Source organism: Protopterus annectens, chromosome 7.part0 (assembly GCF_019279795.1).
Source record: "Protopterus annectens isolate FY-2018-M chromosome 7.part0, PAN1.0, whole genome shotgun sequence".
In the NCBI taxonomy this organism is placed as follows: Eukaryota; Metazoa; Chordata; order Ceratodontiformes; family Protopteridae; genus Protopterus; species Protopterus annectens.
Window position 1 is genome coordinate 1,270,404,201 of NC_056739.1, and position 14,102 is coordinate 1,270,418,302.

The 14,102-nt window shown below is 40.7% G+C and overlaps 1 protein-coding gene across 3 annotated transcripts in view; it reads left to right on the forward strand.

Moving 5' to 3' along the window:
- The window catches only part of IQCH (IQ motif containing H), a 4,045,691-nt gene that overhangs the window by 3,911,032 nt on the left and 120,557 nt on the right, over positions 1 to 14,102 (forward strand). The window lies entirely within an intron of this gene.

Sequence of the window (14,102 nt, forward strand, 5' to 3'; positions counted from 1 at the left end):
TTTCATTTTGTCAGTAGTTTGCCTGAGCCTTGTCACTTCATATTCTTTTGGTATACTCATTTTATAAATATTGTCATTTAAGGCTCATGTTGTTGATTTCCTCATCCTTTAATAAAAAGGTAGTGTGAAATGTAATGTGAATAACATAAGTTTGATCTGCATATATTGTTCAGATTGTTTTTGTAGGGAATCCTCAGTAATCTGGCATTCTTACTTTGTTCCAAATATTCTGTCTACGTCTGAATACTTATATTGTTTGCTTTTCAAAAAAAGCTTAAAGCTTTTACAAGGTTTACAGAATTCTCCACTTAGTCTGTGCATATTAAAATTAATTTATTTTGCTGAAATTAACTGTTTTTGTATTGATCTTCTAGTGTTTAACATTATAGTCCAACATGTTTGTGCAGTATATGAATTCAGAACTTAAGCAGTTGGGTAGTTAGGACATCTGAAACTTCAGTGCAAAATTAATATTTCAGTAATGCAAGCCTGGGTCTGTAGCACAAGAGACAAATTCCTGACTGCAACCCCGACGTTGAATGGGGTTCAGTTAGTGGCCCTGGCACTGAAGGAGCAAGGTAGAGAGGGTGAGGTGTAAAAGAGGTGGTCTACTCACCTCTTCAGGGAAGAGTGTGGGGATTGCACACATTAAGGGTCACACTGGGCAGTGCTTGCTTCCTGGAGGAGACACTGTAAATGCCTCAGAGGATAAGGCAGGGTTCCTTGAAAGAAACATCCCTTCCAACAGTGAGGAAATGGACTTTGCTGTCAGCCCATGGCATGCCACTGCTATGCCACAACAGGTACATTCATTACGGCCAGGGGAAATTAAGAAAAAAAACACACTAGACTCAGTAGTTGTCTGAATGATGGTCCCACCTAGTTAACCCTTACCTTGTTGATGGAGATTGAATGGACCAGTTGACCTTGGAGGGACTTGTAATTGACAAACAGTTGGAGCAAAGAGTGCAAAAAATGTCAGTAATCCTTACAGCTAAAGTGGCTTGCGTTATCATCCACAGAAATAAAGAACTGTGAATTTGTCATAAGTATAGATAGAGAGACAAGGTTAGCTTGGCCCACCAAATATCTGAGGTCTAACTAACATGCTTCCTCCTCTCAGGACCAGTAGCATAATAATGGTGGGACATAGGGGGCTGTCACCCTGGGCTCAATGTGTTAAGGATATGATCTCTTCAATGCATACTGGCATTTATTTCTTTAGCACTCCATGTGTGGTATTAAACTGCAAGCAGTTTTTCTACAGTTTAAAAGTAAAAAGGGGCTCTTTGTTTTGCTCATCACATCTGAGATTTTATTTATTTAGAATGTTTATCGAGATAGTACACTGATCACAACAGACCATTTGCAGGCACAGCCTAGGTGAAGAAATTTACAAAAAAAACCCCACCAAATTCACAAACAGATTAATAGCAGCAGGTAGATAATCCCATAAAACATTGAAACAATATGCAAATACAATTAAGAGAGTTAAAAAAAATGTTAATTGATGTAGTAGTAAATGTAAGAAGGAAGCAGCAGCTGAGACCTGAGGGTCAAAGTAGAAGTGATGCAGGTGAAGAGAGAGTTAGGGTACGTGTCCTGTGGAAAAGCACCGGCAGTCAAATTTTTGATGGAGGTGTCTTTTGAGTTAAGCTTTGAACATGGGGAAAGAGGATACTTATTTTAGGTGAAGGGGAGGTATTGCCAGAGTTTGGGTGCAAGAATTTACAAGTTTTTTTTTGCTCTTCACATTCAAGTAGAAAGTTTTTTTTTTTTTTTTTTGAGAGGGCCAAGATCAGAGGATGACATCAGGTGCAAAACTAGCTAGCTCTACTTTTGTTCACTAGAATTGCTTTATGTCTGAACTATATATTCTGAAGTAATCGTGCTGCTTTTTTCATGAAACTTTATTCCTCATTGCTGCTGTTCTTATTGCCCTTTGTATTTTATAACCTTGGATAATATCTCAGTTTTCTTGCATATTTATTCTGAACATTGATACTTTCTAAGTCCCAATGTCTGTAGAAGATGTTAAGACTCATCATGCCAGCCATAGCACTTTCTGGGTTAAGTACTTTTCCACCACACCATCTGCAAGCTACCATGAATCATGTAATTGGTACAACTACTATAAATAACAGCATAGCTGTCAGGGAATTGTAGATCTTCATGTGAGAACCACTCTTCTAATAGTATTCATAACATTTAGGCTTCATCTTCCTCATGTCAGTAATCATCTGCCCTGATTTGTAAGCAGGGATCCCTTTGCATGACGGTAAAGTTAGTCCCACACTGCTGCTACCCTAACATTTTTTTATTTATTTAGTTTGTTTACTGGGGGTTGTACACTGATCACAATAGACTGCAGGCACAGCCAGGGTGAAGAAATTCACAAAAAAAAATAAAATAAAATAAAACATAACAAATTCACAAACAGAGTAATGACAGAAGGTAGATAATCCCATAAACAATTGAAACAGTATGTAAATATTAACAGGTGGAAAAACAATTGTGAATTAATTTTAGTAGTAAATATGAAAGGGAACAGTTAAGAACTGAGGGTCGAAGTAGAAGTGATGCAGGAGAAGAGGGAATTAGGTTGTTTACAGTGAAAAAGCTCTGGCAGTTAGATTTTTGATGAAAGTGTCCTTTGAATTGAGCTCTGAATGTGGGGAAAGAGGAGACTTCTATTAGGTGAAAGGGCAGGGATTGCCAGAGTTTGGGTACAAAAATGGAGAAAGAATTGTTGGTACAGTGCAGTTTGGTTTGGGCTGTCTGTAGTGAGGACGTTAATTGGGAGAGGTTACAGAGGTTGTAGGGAGTAATTTTATTACGGAGTTTGTTTGCAAGAGGTGGGAGGGCACCTTTTTAAAGTAGTATAAAAAGAGGTCACCCTACTGTGTTCAACTGGAACTTAGTATAATGCAATGTAAGCAAATGGAGCTTTTCTCCTTGGGCCCCTGCTGAAAATGGGTATTACCCAGTTGGGCTTTTCCACTAAACAAAGACAAATAAAATAAATATATAGGAGTACCTCAACTCTCCAGGAGACTGGCAGCCATTTAGCTTTGGGGAGGATGATGCAGTGGGGTTCCTAAAGGGGAGAAATGGAAATTAATTGACAGATTTTATTTTCAGTGGACTTGTAACATGGATGAATGTTTTTAGAGGCTGTGGCTATGATGGGGAGGTCATACTCAAGCTGAGCAAGGAGGACTCCTTTGCCTATTGCAGCTGTAGCTGGTCTGGAAAGGGCAGTATTTTCCAGGACCAGAATAAAAAACAACTGATCTTTTTCCCAGTATTTTCAGTGTGGCTTTAGAAGTTAAGTGACTGGTCTAGCCATAAACCTAAGTATTTAAAGGAAGTGATTGTTTCTTTTGGAGAACCATTCATATCTGTGATGCTGCGATTTTTAGGGGGTTTTTTTCAATTTTTGTAACATTCCAAATATCGTACTTTTAGTTTTGAAGAGGTTTAGGAGTAGCTCATGATTGTATAGCCAAGAATTAAGGGAGTGGAGAATCAGACTGAAGCTGGATTTGAATAACGGATTGTGAGGAACTGGATCAAAAAATAACCATATCATCTGCATAAAGAGTTATAGGAAGATTAAGTAGACTGGATGGAAGTTTGTTAATAAAGTTTGAAAACAAGGTTACCATAGAGATCCAATAAGTGCTCAAACACCCCTGGTTAGTGCCTCTTCAGGATTCGTTATATGGCCAAACTTTTAGTAGCAATATAATGCCCTTTCGCTGAACAATGTTACCACTTATAACAAAAGACTCTGCGACATTTCAGTGAGAGAGAATTGTTTGAGGTCATTGGCTGACTGAGGTCTCCTGGACTACAGCTTAGACTAAGCACCTCATTGGTTCTTTTGAGATTTCTTTCTTAAAAGCTGTCTCAGGTTTCAACTTTCTGTTACCTAAGAAGCTCAGTTGTGAGTGTTCAGCCATTTTACAGTGAGCTGATCGAAGGAAGGACACTCAGCAAACTCGGAGCTACAATATATAACATTAAGTATCCTGTTTTTTGTTTATTTTGTTCTTTATTTCTTTGTTGTTTATAGCACTTTGTGTACTGTGTATTTTTCTAGCTAGTTTCACTGTGTGTGAGGTATTAACTGGAAATTGTCCGCTCTTATTAAGCATCTGTTGGGTTGTTTGTTTATGATAACTTCTTGCAGTTAAACTCTTTTTTTCTAGTGGCTCCTTTAGCTGTTTAAAACTTTCATTTAAAGGCTCACTGCTGCTTTTCAGCTGTGAGTAACATTTCTGCTGTTTGTTTCCCACCCTCCCTCCTTGTTGGTATAGTGTTTTTATAGTTGGTGGCTTTGCAGTTGCCCGCCCCTAGTGTAAATTTGATCTGGGACCCTCCTCCCTGTCTAGTGTCATTACCTCATTCTACCCAATACAGGGAGAGCATTTGAGAAGGCCAATCAGCTTAGTTTCTGCTACTCCTTTCTCTCTTTCCAAAAAAAAAAAAAAAAATGTATCTGCTTTTACTGTATTTGTGTTTTTTCCTACTTTATTTTGCTTTTGCGTCATCTTAAAAGTACTCAATTGTATTTATTACTGCTTGGTGTAACTCATTGTAAGCCTTTTAGTTTAAGCACCTGGGCTTCAGACCAGTTTTACATTAGGAAGGTTTGTGGTCTGCACTGTAGTGGCAGAACAGGTAGCTTACATCCTTCTAAGTTGGGAACTGCTGATTGAGGGCTCAGTGTCTGTTATTCTAAAAGTGTATTAATTCTGGTTTAAGCACTTGGGCTTGAGGCCAGTTATTTTACATTAAGAGGGTTCGTGTTCTGCACTCTTGTGGGAGGAGAGGCTGGACTCTGTCCTTCTGAGCTGGGAATTTCTGGTTAAAGCTTATAGTGCCTGCATATTTGAACTGCTTCTTACTGAAATTGGTACACCTCATTTGCTGTAGCATAGACTAGATCCAGGCCTGCTGAATCTAGCTTTGTTTGTATAACTTGAGCACTAATCCAGGCATTCTTTAAAGTATTCAGTTGTATTTATTACTGCTGGTAGTAACTTGATTAAAGTGTAGCTATCATTTCTAAGTCTTTTGGATTAAGCACTTGGGCTTCAGACCAGTTGTTTTACATTAGGAAGGTTTGTGGCCTGCACTGTGGTGGCAGGACAGGTAGCTTACATCCTTCTAAGTTGGGAACTGCTGATTGAGAGCTCAGTGTCTGTTATTCTAAAAGTGTATTAGTTCTGGTTTAAGCACTTGGACTTCAGGCCAGTTATTTTACGTTAAGAAGGATTGTGGTCTGCACTCTTGTGGGAGGAGAGGCTGGACTCTGCCCTTCTGAGCAGGGAATTTCTGGTTAGAGGCTTATAGTGCCTGCATATTCTAAATGTTTCTTACTGAAATTGGTACACCTTGTTTGCTGTAGCATAGACTAGATCCAGGCTTGCTGAATCTAGCTTTATTTGTATGCTTGTTGTTTGTTTATTTCCCTGAAACGCTAATTCCACCTAAAACGCGGCCTTTTAGCACTTCTGTGGATCCCTAGTGATATCTGCATTGCTTACTGTACTTATTTCCTTGTTTCACTTGAAAGAAAGTTACTGTTTGTCGTTTTTGCATTTAAGTTACCTGTAACACATTGCATTTAAGTTACCTGGCACTTGCTCACTAAAGCAATTATATAAGTCAGCTCTAAAAAATTAAAAGCACTACACCCTCACAAACTCCCCTTGAGTACCTTGTTCCCCATTGGCCCTTTTTTCAATTATAAAGGAATTCCCAATACTATTCTAGCATGTCCAAAGGTCAGTTGTCAATCTCTTCTCCGGTCCAGCTGGTGAATCTGGGAATCTTGAGGCAATGTTACAACTGCCTCATGTACACAGACAACCCTCTCCTCCTCCCAACAAATTCCAACACATGTGAGAGATGCAACCATATAGCCAAACTGGAGGCTAAGCTCTCTCAACTCATTACTGGCGTAACCAGTCAGGAGGAGAAGGAAACCACACTCACTACAATTCCAGTCTCACATAGACCTACCACGACAGCAAACCAAACACATAAACACACAAAAACATACTCGGAGGCTCTAAATAAAAATCTGCCTAAGCAGCAGAGACCTCCAAAGCAGACACCCAAGCAACCGCTACCCCAAAACAAAACACGTGCAACACATAGCTCACAAAGCCAGTGTGCCGAACAGTCACAGCCCTTAAGGCTAAACAACACACCTGATACACTTGTAATAGGTGACTCTATCGTCAGGCACACTGACATCCTGCTCACCAGGCTGAACAAGGAGAAGGTCACGGTGAGCTGCCTGTCGGCGCTAGGATCCGCCACATAACACAAGCACTCAGGTCACTCCAAGGCAAGTACAAATATGACTCAGTCATTGTCCATGCTGGTGTGAATGACCTGAGACGTACCTCCCTGGACTACATGAAAAGAGACATAGAGGAGCTCTCTGAGCATGTAGCCCAGGCCGGTATGACCCTGACCTTGAGTAGCATCTTACCCTCACCAAGAATGATGCCACAATATGAAGACAAGATGATCAATTTCAACAATTGGCTTAAGTGTTGGTGTCATTCAAAGGGGATCCAATGCCTGTCAGCCTGGGATGACATGCTCGACAAGCCACGATGCTTCGCTAGGGACGGCTTGCACCTGTCACCCTGGGCTTTGGATATTGGCAAAGGCTCTTGCTACCCCGTAGTGCCTTTTTTAGGCAAGGCTCAAAAGACAAACCCACCTCCATAGGTATCACAAGGGATAAGAAGCTAAGAGTAATGCTACTCAATGCCAGAAGTCTAAACCTCAAGATGCACGCACTCGAAACTCTCCTTAGCATGGAGAACATCGATATCTGTGCAGTAACAGAAACCTGGTTCAAGGCTCCCAAGAGCACCCCAGCACTACCAGGTTATACCTCATACCATGCTTTTCAGCCCCAAAACTTGGACCGAACCACAAAAGGAGGGGGGGTATCAATATTCGTCAAAGATACCCATACCTCCAGGTTGGTGGCACAGCACGAAGCATCAGAGACTATCCATGTGCAACTAACTGTGGGTAAAACTGCCTTCCAGTTTATAGCCTGCTACAGACCACCCTCCCAAACACAGGAACCCCACTTGGCCTTCCTGAGAATACTGGAAAATATGAAGGTCTCTCCAAACACCATTATATTGGGCGACTTCAACTACCCAAACATAGACTGGGAGCATTACTCTAGCTCCAACACCCTAGCCCAAGGGTTCCTAGAATTTATAAACTCAAATGCTATGGAACACCTTGTTACCACTCCCACAAAAGGAGAAAACATACTGGACCTGATCATCACCAACATGGGGACACTATGCTCCAGACCAGAAGTGTATCCCTCACTGGTAAGATCAGACCATAAACTAATCTCACTGGATATTCACATCTCGACCCCACCCCCTGCCCAGAAAACCACAGTGAAAAACTTCTCTAAAGCAAATTTCACACGCCTCAAAACCGAGGTGAAATCCTTCAAAGCCCCTGGGCCTGTGGAAAATACGGCCCGACCGCAGAATCCTTTATAAACGCATTCTATGAACACCTTCAGGAATGCATGGATCATGCAATCCCAAATAAAACTAAGACCCAATCCTCCAAAGGCAGACGTCCTGTCTGGTGGACCCCAGCCATAAACAAACTATACAACAGAAGGAGGAAGCTACTACATGATGGAGCAAAATCCCAAAAAGGGAAGGCATCTCTGATCAGTATTAGCAAAAAACTATGGGCACTCATAAAATCGTCTAAGGCCAGCTTCGAGAGAAAAATTGCACAGGACACTAAGGATAATCACAAGGCTTTCTTTAGTTATGTTAGGAACCTGGGTGGGAATTCGCAGATATGCTCAGAATTAGTCCAAAATGACAAAATATACACCGAGCCCACAGACATTGCCAACATCCTAGCTGACAGGTTCAGTGCAAACTTCTCCCCCCCTCCCCACCAAAAGGGCAAATATCTATCCCAACAGAGTGCTGCCCCCCTGACATCTCAGATGCTCAGGTAAGAGCCGCCCTCTCCAAAGCAAAAAACACAGCATCAGTGGGACCAGATGGTGTCCCGGGCTGCGTCCTACATGAACTCCAAGAAGAGCTAAACCCAAACATAAAACTACTGTTTAATCTTAGCCTTACTACAGGATATGTACCCAAAGAGTGGCGTACAGCAACAGTGGTCCCTCTCCACAAAGGTGGTGCCTCAACAGATCCTGGAAACTATCGCCCCATAAGCCTGACTAGCTTGGTCTGCAAAGCTATGGAAAGGATCATCATGGACCTCATAAATAAAGATATCAGGGACCTACAGACACTGGATCCTACCCAGTTTGGCTTTGTTAAGGGCAGATCCTGCCTCTTAAACCTGGTTGATTTCTTTGAAACAGTCACCAAGGCCATTGACGAGGGGAAGGTGGCCCACACAGCCTACCTGGACCTTGCAAAAGCCTTCGATACAATACCCCACTCGGGCATTATAGATAAGCTCACCAGCTTAAATATAAACCCCTATGTCACTAGATGGGTTGCAAACTGGCTCAAGGACAGAACCCACATGGTTAGAATTGCTGGAGCCATGTCAGACTCCAAACCAGTTACAAGTGGCGTCCCACAAGGCTCGGTCCTGGGACCCCTCTTGTTCGGTATATATTTCTCGGCGGTACAGGCCAACACGGAAGGATTGTGGCTGACCAAGTTCGCAGATGACTGCAAACTGGGCGCCATAATCAACTCTCCAGCCGACACAAGCATCCTCCAAAAGGGCCTCATAGAAACAGACAACTGGTGCCAGAGCCATGGCCTCAAGCTAAACGCCAAAAAGTGTATAGTCATCCCCTTTGGCAAAAACAAAGTGCCCACAAATTACCACATAGGTGGTAATCCATTAAGTACAGAAGAAGTCATTAGGGACCTGGGGACCCAAGTTGATAGCAATCTCTCATTTGACAACCACATGGCCAAAGTGGTTAGAAAAATATTTTATATAGCCCACCTAATCATGAAGGGATTCACATCTAGATCAGGGGAGGTCATCGTGCCTCTTTACTCATCCCTCATCAGGCCCATAATTGAGTACAATGCTCCTTTTGGGATGTACCTTACCAGACACCTGCAGCAACTGGAAAGACCCCAAAAGTACCTCACCAAGAGGATCAAAGGGCTCAAACAGATGCCATATGCTGCCCGGTTAAAGAAACTCCAGCTCTACTCAGTGGCATACCGCCTGCTCAGAGGCGATCTGTGCCTGACTTATAAAGCCATGTCCAACCCGGAATTAATGAACATGCTGCACCTCAGAAAATCCAAATCCCATCGAGCTACACGCTCGAGAGACTTGAACCTCAGCACTGAAATAAATAGGACATGCTGGAGGGACAGATTCATAACCCAGAGGCTCCCTTCACTCTGGAATAAAATCCCAGTCCAGGTTAGGCAGAGTCCCACATTGACTCTCTTCAAGAGGAATCTTGATGAGTGGATGGGAGATCATAGGTTTACCCCGGCTATCACTTCTGTGTCACTGTTAGACAGAGGCACAGTATACTAACCTCAAAAAAAGGCATAGCAAAATTAATTTAAAATGGGTGGCGAAAGCCAAACACACTCTGGCTAGGCTTATAAATGCCCTAGGGCAGATAGCCTAGTATGAACCTATGAACCTATGAACCTATGACTGTAGACTGTATAATTCCTGTTGTTCCTCTAAACAGCACGCCAGTCCAAAGTATTCTAAAACTGATTTAATGAAACGTAGCATATATAAATTATATATCATTATTATTTTTATCACAGTATATTATTATTTAGTATTAGTTATTATTATCTGTCATTCAACTAAGACTTTGTATGATACACAATGTTTTATTTTTCTTGTAAAAGTTATCTTGGGAACATCTTTTTGAAACAAGCGATCAAGTTAGGTACATCACCTTTAATTCTTTAATATTCTAGCTACGTACAGAGCACTGTTACTTTAAATATTCAAACGGTTGGGGCTTTTTCTGGCGCCTAAAAGGTTTTAAATATTTGATTGTCTTGAACAATGGTGTTCTGAAGAAGCCCATAAGATTTGGGTGAAAGCGCTAAACCCTTGTTCGCTAAGTTGTTTACGATAGTACATTTAGTGTATAGACCTTGTTTCGCATTCTGCACACTAACGCATTTGGATTAACGTGTATCAAGTGAGCGAGTGTGCAGGAAATGTTACTGGGACTTCAGTTTTAATGTATTTGGTTTTTATATATGCTACGTTTCATTAAATCAGTTTTAGAATACTTTGGACTGGCGTGCTGTTTAGAGGAACAACAGGAATTATACAGTCTACAGTCGCAGAGTCTTTTGTTACAAGTGGTAACATTGTTCAGCGAAAGGGCATTATATTGCTACTAAAAGTTTGGCCATATAACGAATCCTGAAGAGGCACTAACCAGGGGTGTTCGAGCTCTTATTGGATCTCTATGGTAACATTGATTTATAATGTAGATCACAAAGGAGGCAGAGTACAGCAGAAGTAAGAACAAAACTCCAGATTTAATTCCAAGAATGTGCACTTAAAACATACGGATGAGCGCTTTCACCATTACAGCTTCTTCAGATCCTTGTATAAAAGTCACAGTAGACCTCCCCTCATATAAGCAGCTCAATTAATCAATTAAAAACAATTAAGAACAATTAAAAACAATGCTGGAGAATTTAAAGAACTCTCCCATATTTGAGCATGTTAATGTAGAGTGAAACAAAAATAAAGCATACATAGTGACCTAAAAACATGTAAGTAAACATCTTGATAAGTTAATATTGGTAAGATATTAAATATTGATAAAATATCAAAAACATATACTGATAGATAGTAATTCATTTTATGTTTCTGCGTTGTCTCAACTTAGGTTTTATAGAAGCTCTATCATTCAACCCATGCCCCCTGTCAGCTTTCAAACGAATGATCCAGTCAGTCTCCTTAGATTCAGTGAGATTCATAATGTTACCATCCCTCTTATTCACAACAATTATTTCTAAGACCCGGAACAAAAAAGTATGATCATTATCATTGGTGGTTATATGTTTTGCTAAGGCATTATGTAAAGTGCCCTTTCTCATGTGGTAAATATGCTCTCTCATTCTATCCCTTAACGGCCGGTTAGTTTTACCAACATAAAAACTCGGGCATGCCTGACAAGTAGCTAAATACACCACATTGGGTGTCATACAATCTGCATCTGCCTTGATGGAGAAAATGGTGTGTAAATCCAGGTGTATAAACACCTCACTACTATCAGTAAATGAACAAAAGTTGCAGTGACCACAGGGTTTAGTGTGACCAGTGTTCTTCATAGTCCTATCATGTCTGGGGTGACAGAGCAATCGCTTTAGGTTGCTCTTATTCCGAAATAGGAAACTTGGTGTCTCCCCCACAATACGTTTCAAGTCATCATCAACCAAGAGAATATCCCAATGCTTACTAATAATTTCCGTTAACTGATGTTGATCAGAAGTATACAGAGTAGAAAATTTAATAGATCTATTTAACAAATGATCTCCAACGATTTGATCTCGGATCCTAGGTCCAAGGTATGGTGCACCTGAAGTGGTGCGTGACATACATGCTTCCTCCATGTATGGTATAATCTCGTTATCCTTGTATCCCCGGGTCAGTAACCTATTTCTCAGATTGTCTAATTCTGAGATAAAGCCCTGTTCAGTGGGGTTCAATCTTGAGGCTCTAATGGCCTGTCCTTTCATTATATTCTTAAAAATGAATTGTGGGTGCATATTAGACCTCAATAACAAGGAATTGCAGTAACATGCCTTGTGGTAGACCCCCGTGTTTATCATATCATCTGTTAATCTCTCAATATATAGATCTAAAAAATCAATTCTATGTGTGGAATAATTCATGGTAAAAGTAAGGAATGCAGTTAAATCATTCATAATGGATAGCATTGATTCCAGCTGTTCTGATGTTCCATTCCAAAGAACAAAAAGGTCATCAACAAACCTTCTGTAGAACACCACATGTTCACAAAAAAGTGCGTTCTTGAATAAAACATGCTCCTCCCAATGTGCAAGGAACATGTTGGCGTAGCTATTTGCACATGGAGTGCCCATAGCTACGCCATCACGCTGTTTATAGATCTGGTCTTGGAACACAAATAGATTGTTCTCCAAGACCAGTTCTAGAAAATGAACTATAAGGTCTATCAATACTGCAGTATAAGTACTGTGTGCTTTCAGATAGTTCAACACATAATCAAGTCCTATGTCATTAGGTATTACAGTAAATAGGGATTGAATATCAAAAGTCACAAAAGTACAACCAGAGATTCTATCCTGTTGCCCAATACATTCATACAGATCAATCAAAAACTGCTTGGAGTCCTTCAAGACTGTAACATTTTCATTCAATACACATCTCAGATATTTCTCCACAAAGACTGAAAGATGTTCAGTTACCCAACCACGACCAGAGACTATGGGTCTCATGGGTGGGTTCTCCATATTTTTGTGTACCTTGGGGAGACCTTGTATAATCGGTATGGTAGGTGTATAAATCAAAAGGTATCCATATAGCTCCTTAGTTATTAAATTACTTCTAAAAATGTCATAAAGTGTGTCATGAATGTATCTAACAACAGAGTGAACCTGTTCCACGGAAATAGGTTTGTAGAACCTATCCTGTAACATGGAGGACATACCCTCCGTATAAAATGACATGTCCAAAACTACAACTTTCCCACCTTTATCAGCCGGTCTAATTATAATGGTAGGATCATTCTGCAATTTCCTCAGGCTCTGACGTTCCCGAAAACTCAAGTTGTCCCACCTCTTCTGTTTATGGGGTCCCAATTGAGTATTATAGTAACTATACAATTCCTCCTCTGTTAACTTGAGGAATGCTTCAACTAATGGGTGGTAAGTTGGTACAAAATCACTTAAATTCTTAAAAACAAACTTCCTGCTCTGTGCTGATTCTTTCTCATAATCATTATGAATGAATCTAAGCATTACATTCCTACAAAAAAGTTTTAAGTCCACCATGGTGTCAGTTAATTTGCTCTGACTTTTAGGAATAAAATTCAAACCTTTGTTTAATAAACTGGTATCATCATCTGTTAGAGTAATGTGGGACAAATTATAAATTAGCGCTTGTTGTTCCACATTCTCTTTAAAGTCTGGTGGGGCATAAAATCCCCTGATAATTTCCTCTTCTGTCTGCCCCTGCTCATGGAGCGAGGTCTGCGAGGACCTTTCTCCATGCGCACTGGCAGAGGAAAAGGCAAATCCAAACTTGAAAGATTGCTAGACTCAGTCAAAGTAATGGTTTTCTTAGGTTTAACAACCGGCTCTGATCCTTCTTTTGTAGAAACAGGTCTATTCTTAACCACATGTACTTCAGGATATAAGTTGTTTCTAGTGCATGTACTGGGATGTACAATGTGAATGACAGCCACAGAGTCCTTACAATTGTCTGTGGTAGTCCCAGCGACAGGTGGTATTTCTTCCAAAATACATGCATCATTACTGATGGTGACCCCCCAGTACAAACTTGGGCAAAGTCCATCTCCAAAGGAGTGATTTTATTATGTCCATTCAATTCATCACCCACATTCATGCCATTTGTTACACTGTTACTTGTAACATCGTTGATAAGATTAGAATGTGTAGATTCCTTGACTTTCCTAGGGGGCATGGGGGTAGATGGATCCCTATGCATCTGAAACGTTGTAGAGGAATCCTGCCCTGTTCTGGGCCATAAAAATACATTGCCCAATTTGAAATCATTAATATCCCTGGTGGCTTTGTGTTTTTTCTGCTGTAAAAGTTTTCTTTCATACGCTAGCACACAATCTAGCAGGTCCTCAAACAACGGTGCAACCACCTTGTCCGGAAAGTTACTAAAGAGCTCCTGCTGTTTGCGCTTTATATTGTCTGTTAACCTAACCTCCTCAGGGAGGAAAAAGTCAATTAGTAGTTGCAGATACTTGCGACTCACCTCAATGTTTAGGCGTTGCCATTTCGCGAGTAAATCTGGATGTTCCTTGCCTTGATTTGGCATATTAAGAACCCTTA